Source organism: Phyllobates terribilis, unplaced genomic scaffold, assembly GCF_046119375.1.
Source record: "Phyllobates terribilis strain yellow unplaced genomic scaffold, ASM4611937v1 Scaffold_1__5_contigs__length_1240528914, whole genome shotgun sequence".
Lineage (NCBI taxonomy): Eukaryota > Metazoa > Chordata > Amphibia > Anura > Dendrobatidae > Phyllobates > Phyllobates terribilis.
The window spans coordinates 1,144,711,630-1,144,733,310 of NW_027362761.1; the positions used below are offsets into that span (position 1 = coordinate 1,144,711,630).

The 21,681-nt window shown below is 43.6% G+C and overlaps 1 protein-coding gene across 2 annotated transcripts in view; it reads right to left on the minus strand.

The window, feature by feature from the left end:
• The window catches only part of SORCS2 (sortilin related VPS10 domain containing receptor 2), a 1,226,315-nt gene that overhangs the window by 539,532 nt on the left and 665,102 nt on the right, over positions 1-21,681 (minus strand). The gene's annotated exons all lie outside the window — the stretch shown is intronic.

Below are 21,681 nucleotides of genomic sequence, written 5' to 3' on the forward strand. Positions count from 1 at the left end.
ACACTGTTACTGTGCACTGAGAAGAACAGTGCACAGTGACAAGACTCCACTGGAATTGTGCGCATTTTTATAAGAATACCTGGTGTGCAAACACAAGCGCCAACACCAGCAAGAGACGTCACTTGCACTGGTCTCTGAATGCTGGGTAGTCTTACAATGCACACTAACAGTGCGCTCTCTTGCCAGCTCGTTACTTCTATTTAGAACCGGCGAGAGAGCGCACTGTCACTGTGCACTTAGAAGAACAGTGCACAGTGACAACAATCCACCGGAATTGATACCTGACACATGCTGGAGCATGTGACCAGGAGGTTTTGGTACTAATATGTAAGTGTGACAAGGGTTCTATTTACCCTATAGACTATAGGAGTTCTAAAGCAATTCCCCTGAGGAATCCAGGATGGAGGAAACATGTTGCAAGGCGCAGTAGGGAATGAACAAAGCCAAATCAACACAATAGGGTCAGCAGTGGACTGACCTTGTAAGGGCGAGAGTTTTGGGACTTGAGGGTCAGGTAGGTTTCAGCGAATTCCCTGACTGGCTCCAGATGCAACTACTCCTGACCTGTCTTTCTGTGAGGATGTCATCTTAAAGGCGTTGTCCGGTACTTTTTTTAAGTTGCCCAATGTATTCAGCATGTGGGCATAAGTATCTTTGCAAATACCTTGTTTTGCAGATAATGCCTGTGAGAGGCGCTATCACTGGCCGCTCACAGGCATCACGTGACCCCCGGCTGCAGCCGGCGCTGACATCCGCTGACGTCACGACAAGTCCAGGCTGCAGCCGAGGATCCCTCTTCCGCGTTCCACCGGTGGCTGCTGGGTTGTGGGCGGGGTTATTCCCATGTGTCACACCTGGCATCCACCGCGCGCTCTGCCTCTCCCCATTCAATGGGAAAGCGCGTGGTGGATGCTGGATGTGACCCGGGGGGTAACCCAGCAGCCACCCCGGTGACCGCAGCACTGAGTCACACCTCACTTGTCGTGACGTAAGCGCGGGGTCACGTGATGCCTGTGAGCGGCCACCGATAGCGCCACTCACAGGCATTATCAGCAACACAAGGTATTTACAAATATACTTATGCCCACATGCTGAATACATTGGGCAATTTAAAAAAAGTAACGGACAACTTCTTTATTGATTAGATGGCATTGATTGCTGTCATAGACTCCAACCTTATTATGCATTTTTCGCTGGTGCTATCAGTGTTCTAGATGGCACCAAGTACTGTCTGATATTCATAATAGTATAGTTTTCTTGCACAAAAAGTTTACTTTCCTTCTATTTGTCTGTCTTGATCGTTTATTTTTAATACATGATGAATAAAAGTTGGTTTTAATTGAATTCTCACATACTTGCTATACTATTATAGATGTGAGTCTCACTAATGAGACCCACAGCTACCTTCAAAATGGTGGGTGCTCCAATCTCCTATGGTACCTGGTGAGGTGGCTGCTATCCTCCACATTCAGGTGGAGACATATGTGCATCTCTCTCTATGGGAAGTACGGAAACAGTAAAGCAGGAATGTCCAGAGGAGGAATCCACTTCAGTCAGACATTTATACAATCCTGAGAATATAGTATAACTGTCTAAGGTCGGAATGACCCTTTAAGCCAACAGATCAGTCCACCCTTGCAGTATCATCGCTATTTAGGTGACATTTGATGACCCAGCCATATATATAAATGACCTATTGATTAGGAATATAAAAAGTGTGATACCACAGTAAAGCAGAAGTCAGCAAAAAGCTTCCCATGGACCTGTGCTCAGCTAATTGTAAGTAAATTTGTCAAATATACGAGAAGTGAAGATAATGTTATTTTAGGTGCAAAAAACGGTACTGATTAATTTATTAATCTAACTTTACAGCATTTTAAGCTTTTTCTCATGCAGCACTCCAAATTCCCTACATAGTCATAGAGTTCTAAATATGGAAATTCTAGTTACCCTTCTTCACCAGTAGAGGGAGCTTAGGAGCTTACTGCATACTTTACATTCTGCAATTAATATGCAGCAAACTTCCCCTTGGGGCATTTGAAGGCAGACTGAATTTTATCATTTATGACTACGCAGAGGATTTTGGGCTCAGTATCAAAGAAATCTAGCCCTGGCTATTAAAAAATAACATTTGGATATTAATAAGTACATCATTAAGATTAAGTGGGACCTCAATAAAAATTCTGGTACATATTTAAGTTACTATGCGCTGAAAAGTTTTCACATGAGAAGCCATAATACATCAAGCATCGTATCCAGATGATTATTATATCACTCCGAGCCATACATGTTTTGTTTCACCAAATGATTTTATTTATATGCAAGATTGAAATGAAAAACTTCTCTTTTTGCCTTTCTAATCAAACATGATTTTAATTGGCACAGATGGATTTATTTGGACTTTGTGATAAATTGAAATTGCAATTTGTTTCCATAGTGATTTCCATGTGTCAGGTATTTTTTTTTAATAAGAATTGATTTAATGAAATATGTATTAAAACTTTAACACTCTCTAAACTTTCAGTTGCTACATTAAATGGTAATAAAAGTTATATTTTCAAATTTTGCCATGATTTTTTTCTAGGCTACTGACCTTTCAAAGGGGATTTGTCATCAGATTTCACAATATGAACTGCATACATAAGTAAATAGATCTCTTAGACCAGATGAAGTCGGTGTATTTACTTTGAAAATTTACATCAGAATGGCTCTATAGTCCTTATATTTAAATAAGCATTTTATGAGTCCAGCTACAGCATGTGAGACCTCATAAGTTCAAGTATATTCAGTCTTCATCCACCCATCCAGCCTGAATGTCAACAGCAGCTTGTACTGAGCAATGAGAGATGTCAGCAGCAGCAGGGAGGAGGGACACTGAGTATCTGTCAATCAGCAATTCAACATTGAAAAAGGATTATATAGCCATTCTGATGTAGATTTTCAAAGTAAGTCCACCAGCATCACCAGGTCAGTTAATTAATGACTGTTTGCATAATGAAATCTGGTGACATGTCTTCTTAAATAGGGCAGTGATCTTGATCAAGTGCATGAGCGCATTGGAGTAGGAGGACAACCAAAGAGCAACAAATTTGGAGACGCAACGACATCTTATTTTAATTGCATACTAAAATCCTGGCAGAAAAACATCCGATTAAAGGGACGATCTCATAAGGACAAACTTTGTTCATATGTTCTATGGAGGTCATGATGAGGGACCATATTGAACGACTCTCTTAGGGTATGTGCACATATTAATTATTTGGTGCAGAAATTTCTGCACCATTTCTACATCTCTTGGCAGGAAAAACACACTATTTTGATACGTTTTATACTTGCTTTTTTGGTTCAGATTTTCCCCACTCATTACTATGGGTGAAATCAGCAGCAAAAACGAAGAATTGAAATGGTGTAGATATAAATCTGCTCCAAATCTGCAAGTCAAAAATAAGCAACATGTGCATGAGGCTTCAGGATCCTCATTCACTTTGCTGGCATCAGGAAGCCCTTCAGATTGTGACAAATCTGCGCAGAAAAAAAAACGCAACAAAAATGCAGCGTGTGCTCACAGGTTCAGAGAGGAGGTCCCAAATGTAAGAACCCTCCTCAGTGACGACCATATGCCTGAACAGGACTGGGGTTGTTTTCGTTACTCTTCTGTCTAAGGGAATTAGCAAAACTTCTTTTTATTTCACATTCTACTATGAAACCATTTTGGTTTCGTCAAAGGCTTCACCTTTGCTTTAGTGAATGGACTAAAACTGTAGTGGAAATCTGCAACAAAAATGGAAACAAGAATGGCATGTCAGTGTTTGTGGAAAGTCTTTAGCGAGTTGATCTCATCCACTTGCCTAGGACTGTAATTCGCTGTGCACCTGTAAAAGTGGCAGCTATTCCACTACATGAGGACTTTATGACATGGTATCACGTTATAGATTTGGCAATAAAGTGGGGTCCAATGTTTTGCACCAGAGCCTATAAACTTCTCACCTGCAAGTTGCTAGTGGAAAGGCCAAGTACACAAAGGAAAGTCCAATTATTGATTGGAGCATTCACAACCTCAACCCATGACTACATTAAAGGGATCCAATCAGTAGGTTTTAAGATCGGAAACCAACCTCATCTATGTAAAGCATCAGATATGTTGATGACATCCATAACTTTGTATCATAAGTCAATGTTTCCGTTTACTAAAAATCCATTGTCGAATGCAATGCGAATGAGCCATAAGTGCAGGGTGAAGGAGAAGGAGGAGGAAAAGGGAGAGAAATCAAAGAGCTGTAAGTGCAGTGTAAGTTGTGAGCTCATTTGCATAAATATACGCCAATGGATTTCTAGAAAACGGAAGCACGGTGTCACGCCAGGTGTGAGTGCAACACAGAGGGGAAAGGGAGCACAGACACTAGGGAAAGGGGGAAGAGGTGACCTCCTAATCTGGACTAGTGTCACCTTGTCTCCACCTAAAGTCCATATACAGCCTCTGCAGCTGTCGCCGATCACCTGCCTCGCCCTACTATCCCTGGCGTAAGGCTATAGCTGGGGGTGGAAGGATATGAGCACTAGTCAACCTCCGCTAGCACTCTAAAGGCAAAAGGGGAAGACAATACAGGGGAATAAGAAATTAACTTTAGCAGAAGTCCGACAGTGCACACGGCCTCAAGACTCCAGGGAGGACGTGATGCTGCTTCAGCCAAGTACTAAGTAGAAATGAGTATAACCGGCGACGCCCACCTGGAGAGACCAGGTATATATACACCCAGGCCAGAGGGAGGTAGTTGCTGGGTCCTAAAGACAACCTCCTATCTAGGAAGCTGTCTGCATTGCCAAACGTGGAGATCTCCTGCAAACCATTGCAGGGCGACTGTCTGTCACCTCTGACACACCCGTGACACACGGACTTCTAAAACAAAGGTATGGGCGTCATCAACATTTCTTAACATTGATGACATTAGTTTAAGGTCTAAAAACCTCCAGAACAGGTTCCCTTTTATCTGTACATGACTGTTCTTTGTAGTGGGCTTCTCTGCCTGCCGAGCGATAGCAGAGACACCTTTTCTCCGGGTGTTTATTTTCTGTTATACCTGCTTCAGTCTTTTCAAGGTAACAAGCGTTTTCATTTGTCTGCCCTATCACCTTGCAGGTGCGGCTTTATAAACTTTCCCCCTGCTGGTATTTCCTGCTGGTGATAGTCTCATTTGGATGTTCAGCCATACTGCTGTAGTTTAAACCAGTCAGTGAAAGACCAGCTAGTGTTCATCTCTCTGTTGTTTATGTCCTTTACCCTGTACCTATCTTCTGTTAAGTTCTTTTTAGGAAGTCGGCAGCTTATTCTCTAACAGTACGTACTTAATCTTTTATTTTGTATTTTGTGTTTTGCTTTACTCACTCTGAGATCTCTTTCTATCTCAGCACACTTTCCCTTCTGTAGGTAATTTTCACTCTGTTCTGCCCTCCAGTTCTTTAGGAGGAACGTGAAGCACTTGATGGCCTTTCAGGTAGCATAGGTCAGATTTGCCACCGTCTAGTCTGTGGTTATGGCTATCTCAGCTCATAAAGAAACTATTAGGGACTGCGGGGTCAGGATCTCTAGTCTGTACAGGAACCGGCAGGGTCGGTTGCAGTTTTTAGTGTGTTACTTATTTTCCCCAGTGAGGTGCTACACTACCATAACAATGACTTAATGGCAGATAAAGGGTTACTCAATGACTCTGAAGATCACAGACCTTTTTTATGAAGTTCAGAACTCACTTGACTTCAACTAAAATTACTTAACCAAGTATAATGAGTCAATGAAGTAATTTCCAACTCATGTTCCCTGGTGAGCTGGAGTTGTAGTTTCCAATGAATAGTCTCACACCTTCCCTGGAATAGTGCGTCAAAGACAAGGTAAAGGAACTAATAAAAATAACTTATAAAAATAATATTCATGTCAGCTACATGTTGCTTTCTACCGGGTTGGAGCCCAACAGGGTTAATTCAATTGTCTAGTAAATGGTCCCATAGTTTTGATGGGAATAGTTCTAGCAAATTCCTCCTTCCTACAAACCCTCAGACTGTGCCTCCTTCTGTAGGTTGCCTCCTTTACTGTCTTTTGTCTCACTAAGTTTCTTGGACTCTTTTGTTTAATTCCTTGATAGTGGAATGAAAGGACAAAAAAAAATGTCTGGTTGCAAAGTAATTTCCATGACTCCTCTGCTTGAATTGTCAAACAGTCCCATAGTGATTGCCTTATTTTCACCGCTTTTCTGTGACTTGCCTGGAATATGTAATTAACTCAGTGCTACCTCTTATCCGGAGCGGTTGCTGTAATGCAGGCGAAATTGCCCTCACATGACTGGAATGCAAAAAGGAAGCAGCATGTGAAGGAAATATGGCAGCACGGCTCCTCTCTTCTGTTTCTCAAGGCATTTTCATGTGTAGATGAGTAGTATTTTGTTTGTCAGCCAATAAACTTGAAGGAAGTAGACAGCGAGTAGAATTCTAAAAAATATTCTATTAATCCCACATGCTCTGTTTTTGGTGAGGTCATTGGTTTTTTACATCTTCTTTTTCAAGAAAAGTTTTTTGCGGCATTAACAAAATACTGGTGTTTAATGATGAATAGATCGACCGGTGGAGGGTCAAGTTCATGTAGAATTTCCTGAAATTCGTGGTTTCGTGGCCGTTCTCAGATTCAATTTGTGGTTTGCAAAAATAAAGACCATGTCCGAGTCATCTTTCATCTCCAGAGTCAATAGGTAAGTCTCGCTCACCTGTAAGTGAAAGCTCTTTTGACCAGAAGGGTCTTCTCTCTCTCCTGTAGAGTGTAAACTCTTATGGTCAGTGGGGTCCTCTCTCTCCTGTAGAGTGTAAACTCTTATGGTCAGTGGGGTCCTCTCTCTCCTGTAGAGTGTAAGCTCTTATGGTCAGCAGGGTCCTCTCTTCTGTAGAGTGTAAGCTCTTATGGTCAGCAGAGTCACTCCTCCTGTAGAGTGTAAGCTCTTATGGTCAGCAGAGTCCTCTCGCTCCTGTAGAATGTAAGCTCTTATGATCAGCAGAGTACTCTCTCTCTCCTTTACTGTGTAAGCTCTTATGATCAGTGGGGTCCTCTCTCCTGTAGAGTGTAAGCTCGTATGGTCAAAAGGGTCCTCTCTCTCCTGTAGAGTTTAAGCTCTTATGGTCAGCAGGGTCCTCTCCCCTGTAGAGTGTAAGCTCTTATGGTCAGCAGGGTCCTCTCTCTCCTGTAGAGTGTAAGCTCTTATGGTCAACAGGGTCCTCTCTCTCCTGTAGAGTGTAAGCTCTTATGGTCAGCAGGGTCCTCTTTCTCTCCTGTAGACTGTAAGCTCTTATGATCAGTGGGGTCATCTCTCGCCTGTAGAGTGTAAGCTCTTATGGTCAGTAGGGTCCTCTCTCTCTTTCTCTCCTGTAGAGTGTAATCTCTTATGGTCAGTGGGGTCCTCTTTCTCTCTCCTGTAGAGTGTAAGCTCTTATGGTCAGCAGGGTCCTCTCTCTCCTGTATAGTGTAAGCTCGTATGGTAAGCAGGGTCCTCTCTCTCTTGTAGAGTGTAAGCTCTTATGGTCAGCAGGGTCCTCTTTCTCTCCTGTAGACTGTAAGCTCTTATGATCACTGGGGTCATCTCTCACCTGTAGAGTGTAAGCTCTTATGGTCAGTAGGGTCCTCTCTCTTTCTCTCCTGTAGAGTGTAAGCTCTTATGGTCAGTGGGGTCCTCTCTCTCCTGTAGAGTGTAAGCTCTTATGGTCAATGGGGTCCTCTTTCTCTCTCCTGTAAAGTGTAAGCTCTTATGGTCAGTTGAGTCCTCTCTCTCTTCTCTTCCCCCCATGTATTTCTGAATAATTACAAGTTTTCCAGTATTGAGATTCACACAAACTCGAATTTTGGTGGAAAATTTGACTCAGTTGGTGAATTTGAAATGGAAAAGATCCGTTCATCTCTAGTCGTCACTGTACTTTAATAGATATGCTTATTTCTAGTAAAAGTAGCAATACTACAAGCAATTATCACAATCTACTATTACTTCTTGCTTACTGTATCTCATTTTCAGCTTTGCTGTATAGACTGGAACAATGTGAGCAGAGCTATCTCATTATCATTAAAGGGCAAGGGACATGGTAAGAGCTTAGTTGTACTGCTGGAGACCTACCTTCACGTGATCACCAGATCTCACCTGCAACACGAGAGAATCCTGACAGTGTGCGGTGCACACGCTGTAAGGATCCAGAAGTCTGCAGTCACACAGAGTACCTGCAGACTTTCACCACTAGACTGGACAACTCTTTTAACATTGCACAAGCCATTGACTGATGTCAATGAAGGGTCGAAATGAAACAATTTTAGAGCCTTGATATTCCAATACTATGTTATCTATGCAAAGGTAAACTTGGCTACATCTATAGTTTATTGTGGATGTGTTTAAATACTTACCGATTGCCATGTTCTCCAGTTTCCAGCGACGTTCCAATCCTCTTCTGAACCACGTTACTTAGCTTAACCGGCTCACACGTCTTCTCCTTCTTCCCAACAAAAGCTTAAGAGATTCCCAATAAAGTCCTTATAAACCTACATTGAGAGAGTGACTTCCATTTCATACATAATAATAATCTTTTTATTTATATAGCGCCAACATATTCCGCAGCGCTTTACAATTCAGAAAATTTTACAGACATTATCATCACTGTCCCCACTGGGGCTCACAATCTACATTCCCTATCAGTATGTCTTTGGAGTGTGGGAGGAAACTGGAGAACCCGAAGGAAACCAACGCAAAAACAGGGAGAACATACAAACTCCTTGCAGATGTTGTCCTGGCTGGGATTTGAACCCAGGACCCCAGCGCTGCAAGGCTGCAGTGCTAACCACTGAGCCACCGTGCTGCCCTGAGGTTGTTGGGTGAGTCGGCTAGTCCGAATTGCGGTCAAGTGGTACAGAAAAGGATAAGAACATTGCTGGAAACCAGAGAAGATGTAAATCAGTAAGGATTTAAATACAATCACGGTACATCACATAAATATTAATAAGGAGCGATTCTTTATACAACTCAAGATATTGCAAGCCTTAGCAAACCTATCCAGTAGCGAATTCCATTTATAAAGTGTTCAACTAAGATGTATTCATAGTAAAAACTTTATTTTGATGTTTTTGGTTGACTGAGATTCACTGATATGTAAAAATGTAGATTGCTGCCGGTTCCCTTGTAAAACTTGGAAAGTAATGAATACTAAAACCAGGTGTCTTTTTTTCCTATTGATTGTTTCCTAGGACTCAGTCCAAAATGTTCAAGGGCAGATGAGTTTTACAACTTGCACAACAACTATCAAAAGTAAAACGATACTACACGCATTTCCATCCATTTACACAGACGTGTCAATGCTGTGACTCACAAACACCGAAGAACATCAGTATTTGGCCAAAACACCAATGTGAGAAGAATACACGTTCTCAAGTTAGAATTTCGAGTCGTTAGATAGACTTGTATCAGTTCCAGAGTACAAAACAATTCAGAAATAAATCCATTGATGGGTTCGCTTTGGATTTCTCGGCTCCCTGTTAACCATTTCATCACAAAATTAATAATTCAGCATCTTGCCTGCAATAATTAAAACGACAAATAGTTGCAGATACACAGAGAAAGGCAACGTGGGACAGCTCATGAGTAAGGACATGCCGACCCATCGAAGTTCGAGTTCTGATGCTCAACCCGAACTTTATTCCAAAGTTTGATTTAGGTACCAGAACTGTACCCAAACTTGAACCAGAACCCTATTGAAAACAATATCTGGAAAATTCTCTCCTGCCAGACTTCTCCTGGAACTTCGAACAATGCAACGGACTTCTGAGAGAAGTCCGCATTCGGTGTTTTACCCGACACTAGTTGTCCGGTACCAACCCCGAACTTTTAAGTTCAGGTTCGCTCATCTCTACTCATGAATAAAAGATGGCCTTTAAGATTTATATGTAAAAATAATGAGACTTTTGCCACATATGACCATTTTTTGAATAATCTAGATTATGAAAAATAATGAAATTGCATGCTACAGTATCGTGAAGACCGTTGTTGGACATCTTTACCTGCGACTTCATGATGCCTCTAGTCAAAAGTTGGGTGCTATCATGGAGTCCCACCCTTGGCCCAATGCTTCAACTGCAGTATCACTCCCACAATGCTGGTGACTGGAGATGAATTAATCTATTCAATGTAAATTGAATTTGTGTCGCATTTTTAGGAATTTGCTGAACTTGGCAAATTCAAATAATTTGCAATTCACGGGAATTGCCTAAAATGACTTTTGACTTTTTACAAGTTGCTGAAAATTGCCTCAGACAGAGCAGGATAACATGACCTTGGGAAGCTTCTCCTTAATGGCTTTCAGCTATCACATCTCATGGTAGTATATAGCAGCCAATCAAGAGGGACTATCATAGCCTGTATAAAAGCCAAGGCAGGGAATGCAGCAGCCACTTATCGGTTAATCTGGATAGTTAGAGAATATCACAGCTCACAGTGTTGTCACAGAGAAAGACATAAAACGCTGAAGACTCTGTAAAGCTGCATTCACACGTTGCAGCTACATTGCCTTTTTTGTTTTTGTTTTTGCTGCAGAAACGCATCAACTTGCTGTGATTTTTCAAAATTGCGTTTTTTGCAGCAAAAAAATACAATATAACTGCAACATGTGAATGCAGACTACAGATAGCGTGAGTGCCAGTGAGGTAGCAAAGAAGAAAATTAGTGTGTTAGTAAATGTGAATAGCGTCATAAAGATTTTTCTTTCAGGTCAATTGTAGGTTTTGGAGTATTTTCGATTCAACACAAATTGCATTTCCTGGGAAAATTTGGTGAATCTGCTGTTTTTCACGTATGTGGAGAAATCGGTCTCATGACCCTACCCTTAGGCAAAATATAGCAAAATACTAATGTTGTAGGCATCTTGAGTACATTGGGAATGCTTACACTTCACTGTTGGTCAAACACAATGGCTGGGTGGACACCTTGTGCTTTTGTACCCCAATAAAAAAATGTTGAGTGTGGCTAAACCAAGACAAGAGCACAATTCAATCATGTATGAGCTTGTCCTAAAATGTAAGAATTTGACACAAACCCTAAGCACACAGTGTATTAGACAGGGCTGACTTTTCTCAGGACCCAAAGTGCACGTTGGCAATAGATAATAATACTAAAAAATCAAGAACATTTCCACTAGAATTTATTGGCCACCCTGGCATCATTTATACCAGTCTCTTTGAGAAGACCTTAAGGCAGAAGTTAAGAAGCCCGGTGATGGCCTCTCTGCCTCCTCAGTGATATCACAGTAGGACAATGCTTCATTTTCTTAGGCTTCTACCAGAGATTAGTCATGACCGTGTATGGCCAACCCGGGTTCCATAGTTCCGCAAGCCCCCTCCCCATCTTACCGACCTCATGTACCTTAACAACCAAAAACACTGCACCTGTAATTTCTTTGGATAAATTTGGCTACAGCGGCCACTTTATTAACAAACAACATTAACATATAAACATTATTATTCAAATAAATAAGAAGGGAGGGTTCTTGGAGTTAAAAATTAGACCTGGCATAACTAAACCGAAATTGAACCACTGTATTACCCTCAGCCGTCCATCACCAGCTCAAGGGCACCAAAAGCTCCCAGGGTAAAACCCCGTCCAGAGCCCCAAAAACCAAATCCCAGATCACCCCGCTTAATCAAGCCACTGCCTGTAAATTTCCAAAAACTTTCCCACCGACACTTCTGTGCCAACTCCAAGAACCCCACCCCCCGCCAGCCCACTGCGACAAACCTTGTTACACAACTTTACATAACACTTTTAATATAACCCAGTATAATGCACAACATCAAATACCCCTTTAATTCTTTCACGATAAACAACCACCCTTTTACCATTAATCACAAAATATACCAATGGAAAAAAGAGGGTGGGTGGGTGGGAACTTCTCTCAATGACTTCTTCTCTGGACTGCCCGTTTTCCCGCACTTTTCCCTATTATACCTCTCCCCCCCTTTACCCCACCCCCATCCAAAAGCCAGCCCCTCCAAGCCTATACCCAATCCTGACCATTGGGATTTAAAAATTGCACCCTCCTGGCCAATCCCAGTCATGTGGGGCTTCCTTCTAGGTTCCCCTGCCTCCAGCCCCCTTCTTGACCGTGTACGGCCAACCCGGGTTCCATAGTTCCGTAAGCCCCCTCCCCATCTTACCGACCTCATGTACCTTAACAAATCAAAACACTGCACCTGTAATTTCTTTGGATAAATTTGGCCACAGCGGCCACTTTATTAACAAACAACATTAAAATATAAACATTATTATTCAAATAAATAAGAAGGGAGGGTTCTTGGAGTTAAAAATTAGATCTGGCATAACTAAACCGAAATCGAACCACCGTGTTACCCTCAGCCGTCCATCACCAGCTCAAGGGCACCAAAAGCTCCCAGGGTAAAACCCCGTCCAGAGCCCCAAAAACCAAATGCCAGATCACCCCGCTTAATCAAGCCACTGCCTGTAAATTTCCAATAACTTTCCCACTGACACTTCTGTGCCAACTCCAAGAACCCCACCCCCCGCCACAAACGAACAGCCCTGACCACCTCAGGCTCGTGAGCGCCCCAACACTGCCAAAGACCTCTCAATCCCCTCCTGTATAGATAATGCCCATAAATCAATCCCAATATCGTTCAGGTGCACACCATCCTTTGCCCAAAAATCACCAACCCCTGCCTCAAGATCAAGATGCGAACACTTACACCCCTGTTTCTACCAACAAAAGCTGCTATGGCTCTATTCAACTTTACTCGTGCCCTATTAATGCCCTTCACTTATCTGGCCTCCCTCCAATCTTTTCTCGGCACAATGTCAGACCAAACCGTCAACACCCCAGGAAAAGATGTCCATAACCTTAAAAAATCAATTCGAATATCCCTCATCAATTCCCTAACCGGCCGAGCCCCCAAATCATTCCCCCCCATATGCACCACCAAAATGTCCGGCGCCCGGTCTAAACGAGCCGCCTTATGGAATTCAGGAAGCACCCTTCTCCATACCATCCCTCGAAAACCCAGCCACCGGACCACCACTTGCTCTCTGCTAAAACCCAATTGCCTACCGTTTGGCCTCACATCCGCCCGCTGCGCCCCCCAATGAACGAAAGAGTGTCCGAGAATCCAGACTAATAACGGGACGTCACCTGCAACAAGACAACCAAAAAGGTATTCACTTCTGGACAAAATAAAAACCATAATTCCGCACACCTAATGTCGTACATAGGACAGATAACGATCTGAACTCCACCTCCCGATGCGCTTTATCACCTCCTTTCCTAAACCCAAACCGTCCGCTTCTGACGCCGCACCGATTCTGAAAGAATGCGACCCGTACACCTCAGGACTAAGGCCCAACTCCAGGATCCCTTTTTTAAATACTGCAATAAATTGAAAACGTGACAAAAACTCTCTGTTTTTATGACACAATAATGGGCCCTTACGTCCCGACCAAACCTGCCAGCTAGCCATTAAACATCTCCTAGAACAAATAAAAGGTCCATTAACCTCCCCCAACACCACTCGCTTGCCTCTGCCCAATTGATCCGTCTTCCCCCTCCTAATCCAAAATTCGATGCCCCCTTTCCGACTGCTCACATCCTCAGCAAACAAACCCCCAACCTTATTCCTACTTGGTGCCACCAACTCACCTAATCTTAGTGCGCCAAAGAACGCCAATGAAAAAGCCAATCTAAACAGTGTGGCTTCAAAAACTGAACAACAAATCTTATCCAACACAAAACCCAACCGCTCTAAAATACTAAAAGTCACTGGTCTTCGTTTATCCAACACCTTACCTCCTCTCCTAAAGCCCCTAAGTGCTTGCTTCACTAAAAAGGACTTTGTAACATCTTTTATCCCCTGCAATTTAAAAGCGAATGCCAATCCTGCTACAAATTTACTAACTTTTGACACAGACCATCCAATCTCTGCTGCCCTTCCCACAAGAAACAACACTGCCATCTCTCTATCTCCTTCACTTTCCACCACACCCCACTCCAGAATCAAACTTTGCCATACTCGCCACGATGCCTCGTATGATGCCCAGGTCTGCCTTGTAATGGACTCCCTTATTAACCGTCCGACTCCTCCATAACCAGTTGCCACAAATGCGAAGGGCATTCTTGACCCACGTCCTCTGCCTCTGGTGCTAGCGCCCGAAAACGGTCCCACTGAAAACGAGATAAGGCATCTGCTATGGAATTTTGTACGCCTGGAACATGGACTGCTGTAATCCAAGCGTTCAAATTGAGACAACAAAGAACTAGCTCCCTGAGCAGCCTAATCACCGGCGGGGACGAGGCCGACAAGCTGTTGATAACAGACACCACTCCCCTGTTATCGCAATGAAACCGGATTCTCCTGTTGGCAAAACACTCACCCCAAATAGTAACCGCGACAACAATAGGGAACAATTCCAAAAACGCCAGTACCTCGTACTCCATCCTTTCCGTATCAATTACAATGCCCAAGAAGCTTAGGATTGTGCAAGGGCCTTTTGTCTTTTCTTTTGCCAATGGTACGCAAAAATGCTCCGCTACCCACACCATAGTACCTAATAAATTCCTACACAACAACGATTGCGGAGGGCCTATAAACAAAAACAAAAAATAATGAATGACTGAATTAACTGATGCCAGGTCCTTCACCACCCATTCCAAAAAGGTACTAAACGTTTCAAACAAAGAACACGAAATTGCACAACCCATTGGCAAACACCTATCCATGTAATATGCCCCATTCCAAAAACAACCTAACAACGGGATGCTATTCGGGTGAACTGGCAGCAACCGAAAAGCCGACTCGATATCCGTCTTGGCTAGCAACGATCCTGACCCATATCGCTGTACCCATCGCACCGCCGCATCAAATGATGTATATTCAACTGAACATAATTCCTGTGCAATGCCATCATTCACCGAGAGCCCCTTCGGGTACGACAAATGCTGAATCAAACGAAACTTATTCAGCTCTTTCTTGGGCACAACCTCCAACGGCGAAATAACCACCCTGCTGCTAGGTAATACCCGAAACGGTCCAGCCATCCTGTCCAATTCCACCTCCTTAGCCAACTTCACGCTAACCACATCCAGATGAAGGGAAGCCGACGTCAAATTTTTTACTGAAAAGGGGACCTCATGCTCAGGAGGAGGGATTCTAAAACCTACCAAAAACCCATCCGAAATGACCTTAGCCTTCAACTGATCCAGATACCTACTTAGAAAGGAGGCCATCGCGTGCACCCTCACCGGAGTCACCCCCTTGACCGGTACCCAATGTCGGCTTTCCCTTACCCTTCTTAAAGCATTTTGATGCTCCGTGTGAGCTTCCATTACAATGGGAGCACACGTGTTTGAAGTTACAGGCGCTCCCGTACTTGCATTGGCCATCGTTAAATTGCCAGCAAGTTCCCACTTCCTTCTTAGTGCTTTGCGCGCCCTGGCTACTTCCCCCGTGTCCTGCTGATTGGTTACCACTACTGCTGCTCCCGTGAAAGGACTGCCCATACCGCACTGGGGCCATAACCTTCAGCCACAAACCAATGTCCTTTTGATGCCATCTGATCTCAGGGCGGACTGCCTTCCTCTGCCGAAATTGCTCGTCATATCGCAACCCCCGTAAGTCCTATGAGCCTCCCCAATAGCATCAAGGTAGCAAAACAAACCCGAACAATTATCAGGAGCTTTTTCTCCACTAACGCTAGCCATTATTGCAAAAGCTTGTAACCAATTGACAAACGTCTGTGGAATCAACCTCCACCTACGCTTCTCCTCCTCCTCTTTTTTACTGTCGTCCTTTTTTCCCTTATCCAGGTTAAACTTTTCCAACGGAAGAAGGGAAAAAATTTCGACATACTCGTCCCGCCAAATCTTTTCTTTAACCTCTTTTTTTAAATGCGCCCCCAACGGCCCCTCAAAGCACACGTATACCTCCCCTTTCGCCCTATCATCCAGTTTTACAGTATCCGCATTTTCCTTTTCTGTCTGCACACAAACCGATACCCCAGAAGGTGTCCCAGCTGCATATCCCGCCGACCTGGACGACTCGCCCCCCACCTGCAACAACGCTGGTTGACTAGGTAGCCAAGCCTCCGCCGGAGACAACCCCCCTTGAATGGCTCCCCCCCCGTCTATTCTCGCCAAAATGCGCGACATGCTAAACAACAGATCCCTAAACCCGCTTAAATCCGACCCACTACCTCCCCTAACATTTTCCCTGCTGGGCCCAGGCACCTGCCTATCCCCTACCCCATCCGTTAAAGACCCCGCGGGCGACAAACCATACATAGACGCATACTCACGAAGCTGCGCAGGTGATGTGTCCCCGCCAGCCGTACTCCCCGAGTCCTGATGAGTCCTTGGTTCGTCTTGTTCTTCTCCATAATCCAGTCCGACCGACCCCTGCCGCTCAAGGCCCGCGCCCCTGGCCTCCTCGTCACCAGGGGGGACCCGAGCCCGTGCCGACATCCCCGTCGTTCGTCCTCCGCTCGTCCCTGCTCCGGTCCTCACCGCCAACCGTGCACCTCCGCGATTTTCAGACCCGGACTCACCAGCCCGATCCGTGTTGATCCGTGGATAACTGCCAGGCAACTCCGTACTGCTGCCCGCCGCTGCATCGCTCTGCCTGGAGTGACTTGAGCCAGGCAGCAGGTCCTGGAATTGCTGGTGCCTGCCCGTGTAGCTCCGCTGCTGTCTGCCCCCTCTGGTCTGTCTGGCAGGCACCCCGACAGGAACGTCGCTAGGTGTGCCTGCCGCGCTAGTCGTCCCTCCGTTCCCCGCTGCAGGATTGCCGCCCTTTTTACTTTTGAATAACCGGCGTCTTGAATCGCCGCTGGATCTAGGAGCGGGGGGCGTGTCCCTGCGCCCGCCGCTCATTGGCTGTGCGTCCCTTCCATCTGTATTCGGGGCCAGAAGTGAAGTAGGCACCATTTCTGGTGAGGCCCCGCCCCCAGGGTGACGCGTCTGCGGCCCGGGCCTTGCTTCCGGCGCGGCATGAGATCTAGTACTGCGGCGCGCCGAAGGGGCAGGCCGCACCACGACGGAGCGGGGAACTTCAGTCGCGGACCGCGACCCGATGCAGGGGGAGCCCGCAGACCGGCTGGGCGGATTCCAGCCGCGGCAGGCACGCCGGCAGGGGATTCCGCCGGCATGCTCACCGGACGCAGGGTCCCCTGAGGGGCTCCGCAGCCTGCACCTGCTGCCCGTACCGACCATCTGTGGGGAAAGCCTCTCGGGGGGCCGCGTCCTCCTGGCAATTCTTCCTGATCCCGACGGGGATTCTTCCTTTCCGGCATTCCCCAGCAGCCCGGCCAGCTGGGACTCAAGCCACCCTCCTCGCCTGGATCTGGCAGTCTCCCTCAGCCTGGCGATAAGGGACTCCACGGACTCCATAATAGCCAGAAGAGTGTCCCAGCAAATTGGTAAAAGGTAAAATTATTTTATATATAAATATTTTTTTTTTTTTGAGATTAGTGCTCCAGAACTTCTCTCAATGACTTCTTCTCTGGACTGCCCGTTTTCCCGCACTTTTCCCTATTATACCTCTCCCCCCCTTTACCCCACCCCCATCCAAATGCCAGCCCCTCCAAGCCTATACCCAATCCCGACCATTGGGATTTAAAAATTGCACCCTCCTGGCCAATCCCTGTCATGTGGGGCTTCCTTCTAGGTTCCCCTGCCTCCAGCCCCCTTCTTGAATTGGGGGAAAAAAGACCTCAATTTTTGGCTTTTCAGTATTTGGTGCCTGAGGCACGTGGAGAAAGAGTCACTTGCCTACGATCCCCAGGAGCAGACACAATGTCTCAAACCAGATTTTCCTTTAGAGCAGAAGCTTAAAAATGAATTAGCAATGAGGAATTGGATAACTTGCTTTAAGTGCATCTAAAGCTCTCGAGGACTTGGAGGAACAGAGATGCAGAATTTAATGTTGGAAAATAAATTTGTAATGTAAATTAAGTTGGAGCATGACATTCGAATATCTGAGCCTGCTGTATGTAAATGGCTAAGACGACAAGCTTTCATGTTTCAGAATTGAAGATGACACTAAAAAAACAAACCAGTGATAAAATGTTTATATAGCCTACAATATAAATGTCGACATGTAAAAATATTAAATGGAAAACTCTACAAAATTAAGGAGAGGAATTTATGGGGCTGCAAAAAGAATTATTTGCACCCATTTACAATTTTACATTATTTTTTTTTTATTTGAATGGATTTTACACGCTTCTAAATATTAAAAAAAGTTTTTTAAAGAACTGTATCACCTTAACAAGTTGTTGAAAGCTACTGATTCCCCTTCCTGTGATATACTGTAGCTGGAAAGAAGGAAGCCTGTACTAATAAGAAGAAACAACTTCAAAAGTTTGCTTTTCAACCACTTAGGGATGGAGCCAATTTTGAGCTTAAAGAGGTTGTCAACTACTTTTACATTGATGGCTTATCCATAGGATAGGCCATCAATGTCTGATCGGCCAAGGTCCAACACCCAGCACCCCCGTCAATCATCTGTTATCAGACTTGGCGACCGCCGACTGGAAGTACTTACTTCTAGAGCTGGCAGTCTACTTGTAGAGGCTGCCGCAGGGTGCTAGACATCCATCTACTATTCAAATCAATAGGAGTTGGATGTGTAGTACCCTGTGGCAGCCACTATAAGTAGACGGCAAGCTCCGCAAGTGAGGACTTACGGTCAGCGGCCGACGCCACCAACACCGGTGAAAGCTGATAGGCGGAGGTGCTGGGTGTCGGACCCCGGCCGATCAGACATTGATGACCTATCCTAAGAACAGGCTATCAATGCTAAATTAGTGGACAATCTCTTTAATGACCAAGCCCCATTCCACAAATCTGAGCAGTGTCAATTTATGGGGTAATAACTCAGAATTGCTTCTAGATTTCCCAGTGATTCTGAGATTGTTTTTTTCGTGAGACATTGTACTTTATGCTAGCGGTAAATTTAGATTGATAAGTCTTTATTTCATTAAGATGGTAGAAGAGATAAAATTTAGCAGCAATTTTTCTTTTTTTTTTCAAGGAAATTTACAAATCATATTTTTTACAGACATATTCAGTTTTAAATGGGCTAAAATATTGCTTTAGCTGCTGAGTTTTCATTTTCACAAAAGGTAATAGGAGAAAATGGACCCTAAAATATTTTACGCAAAATTTCCCAAATGTGGCAATTTCTCATATTTATCAAAAACTGCTGTTGAGCGCACAGCAGGGCTCAGAAGGGAAGAAGTGCTACTTTGTGTTTGGAATGTGAATTTGACTCAAATAAAGTGCAGACACTATTAGCATTGCCCGTGAGGTACCAAAACAGCAGAAACCCACACAAATGACCCATTTTGGAAACTAGACCCCTTGAAGAATTCAAGTAGGGTTGTGTTAATCATTTTGAACCCAGAGTTGCTTGGATAATTGAAAATTTAATTTTCTTACAGTGAAATGTTATTTTAGCCCCAAGTTTGTAATATTGAAAACTGGTATTAGGAAAAAAATGGACCCCATAAATTGTTACGCAATTGATCCCAAAAGTGACAATATCCCATATGGTGTCAAAAACTCAAAAAAATCATTTTGGAAACTAGAGCCCTTGTGGAATTTATCTAGGGGAGTACTGAGCATTTTGAAGCCATGGTTGCTTCACAAAACTTTTTAAAATTTGGATGTGAAAACAAAAAAATGAAAGGTTTTTCCACTAAATTGTCACTTTAGCCTCAAAGTTTAAATTCACACAAGGGGTAATAAAAGAAAATGGACAGGGCAATTTGTTATTCAATTTTTTAAAATGCAGAATTTATTTGAATAGATTGTGGGCTCCATGAGCCGAGTCCGTGTCAGAACAGCAGAAACCCCCCCAGATGACCCCATATTGGAAACTTCACTGCTTAAGGAATTCATCTAGGGGTGTAGTGGGTATTTTGAATCCACAGATGCCTCACAGAATTTTATAATACTGGGATGTGGAAATATTACATTTTAAAGGTAAAAAAAATATATTAGATGCAAATTTTTCAGTTACACAAAAGTTAACAGTTGAAACTGGACCCCACAATTTGTTGAACAATTTCCCCCGAACGCAGTCATACCCCATATGTCATCAGAAACTACTGTTTGGCCACACGTCAGGGCTAAGAAGGAAGGAGTGCTATTTGGCTATTTGGCCTTTGGAGCATAAATTTAGCTGGAATAGTTTGTGGGCGACATCTGCGGCACCCCTATGGTGCCAGTACAGCAGAAAAACCCCCAAAGTGACCCCATTTTAGAAATCACACCTCTCAATGAATCTATCTATGGCTGCAGTGACTATGTATTTTCACTTTGTAACAGCCACGCCAGGTTTTTTTTTATGGAGAATTGCACATTTGCCAGTTTAGTGCCCATACATTGCGCCCATCTTGTGCTTCTGGCGACACACATCCCGTAAATTAATTGGGCTCTCCCCACTACATTAATGCCAAACATGTGGCCACTTACTGTGGTTTAGTCACACTGTGGAGATCAGAAGGAGGAGTGCATTTGGATTTGGGAGCACAGAATTCACTGGATTTTATTTGAGGGGGTGGGAGCTGTCACTTTTCCAGAGTCTTTGTTCTACCAATAACATGGGATCCTCCTATAGTTCCAGTGAGAGAAGAAGGACCTGAGTGGGGGCTGGTTTAGTGTGGGATAAGTAAGGGTTTTTACTGGTATCATTTTGGGGTACATAATATTTTTTGATCACTTTCAGTATATGGCTGGGATCACATTCTTATGTTCTACACTGATCATTTACGTCGGGGTTTCTGCATAAATCCCACAAAAAATGCAATTCAAACGAGACAATCGATGGAACTACCCACCATAATGAGGCAGATGGAGACATTTTAGACTCCATCTGGCCTCTGTTCCGCTGTTTAGGCATTCCCACATCTTGGACAACAAACTGTGTTGGGACTTATTTTTTGCGTGACAAGTTGAAGTTTTTGTTGGTACCACTATGGGGTACATAACATCTAACCAGCAATTCAGTTAATGTTTTAATATCTTATTTTTTACGCTGATCACCGTGTGGTAAAAGTGATAAGACCAATTTGTTGCCGAAAGAGCTTTAGAAGGGCTTATTTTTTGTGGGACGATTTGAAGTTTTCATTGATGCCATTTTTTAACATATGCCTTTTTAATCGCTTTTGTGTGTCAGTATGATAAAAAAGTGACCTTTTTGGCATGTTTTTGTATTCTTTTTTTTTACTCCATACAGAATAAATAACATGACAGTTGTATAGCTCCGGCCGTTCTGACTGTGGCTATACCAATTATGTGTAAATTCTTTATTTTTTATACAAAAAGTACATTTTTAGAGGCAAAACAGCTTTACATGAATTTTGTGCATTTCTTTTTGTGTTTTTTTATGTTTTTTTTTTCTTTTTTACACATTCTATTAAACTTTTTTTTTTTTACTTCGTTCCATGGGACATGAATATTTTTTGTTTTGATGAGTCTCATGTACTGCAGTTCTCATGTTTTCCTTAGAATTCATTTTCTATTGCTCTATTGCATCTATTATAAATAGTGTAGTAGTAACTTACACAAAGATTTGATAAAAAAAATATACCATTTTGTGTCCACTGCTCCTATGCATATCTG